Source organism: Acyrthosiphon pisum, chromosome A2 (genome assembly GCF_005508785.2).
Source record: "Acyrthosiphon pisum isolate AL4f chromosome A2, pea_aphid_22Mar2018_4r6ur, whole genome shotgun sequence".
NCBI lineage: Eukaryota > Metazoa > Arthropoda > Insecta > Hemiptera > Aphididae > Acyrthosiphon > Acyrthosiphon pisum.
The window spans coordinates 84,860,534-84,861,358 of NC_042495.1; positions in this window are offsets into that span (position 1 = coordinate 84,860,534).

The following is an 825-nucleotide window of genomic DNA, read 5'->3' on the forward strand; positions in this document are numbered from 1 at the left end:
AAGAAAATCGTTACGTAAGAAATCGAGTGAATATCAAATGTTGTCAAAAATATGAATTTCAAACGCTCATAAAAATTTAATTTGAGTTTATTATAGAAATTTTTTTTTTGATAAAGGTAGATTAACCTATAAGGAATCTTGTATTACATTTTAAAATCTTAGTTCTAAAAAGAAAAATTTTTACGAATTATTAACTCAAAATAATTTGCTAATTTTCGTGATTTTTACATATTTTGTCAATTTTTGAACTTTAAATGCTAATAAATAAAAACTGTGACTAAGGATTTTTAATATTTTTCAAATCTCATTGTAAAAATATAGTAGGAGCCTTGTATTAAATTTTCAAGTATTTTTACTCAACAAATAAAGTTTTATTGACATTCATAGAAAAAAAAACTAATTAAATTGGAAACTGAAATTGTCCGTAAACATTTCAAAACAATCTTTTATCATGTATATAAAATGGAAATATAAACAACCAGTGAAAATTTCATGTATCTACAGTCATTCGTTTTAAAGTGACATCAAAAACCAAAATCAATTTTCTCGAAAACAGATTTTGCATAAAAATTCCCGTTTTTCCTTAATTTTTCTTTTGTTTTTCACGGCGCTTTTAAAAACTATTGGAAAAATTTTACTTTTGATCCCCCAAAGTACCAACTAGATTCACTTTTCTATCAGAAAAGGTACTGTTGAAGAAAATCCAAGCACTTTTACTGTCCTAAAAGGTGATGACAGACACAATAAAAAAAAAATAAAAAAAAAAAAAAACATCATTGTAAAATCAATACATTCATCGTTCCACTCAGAATCTAAAAAAATATG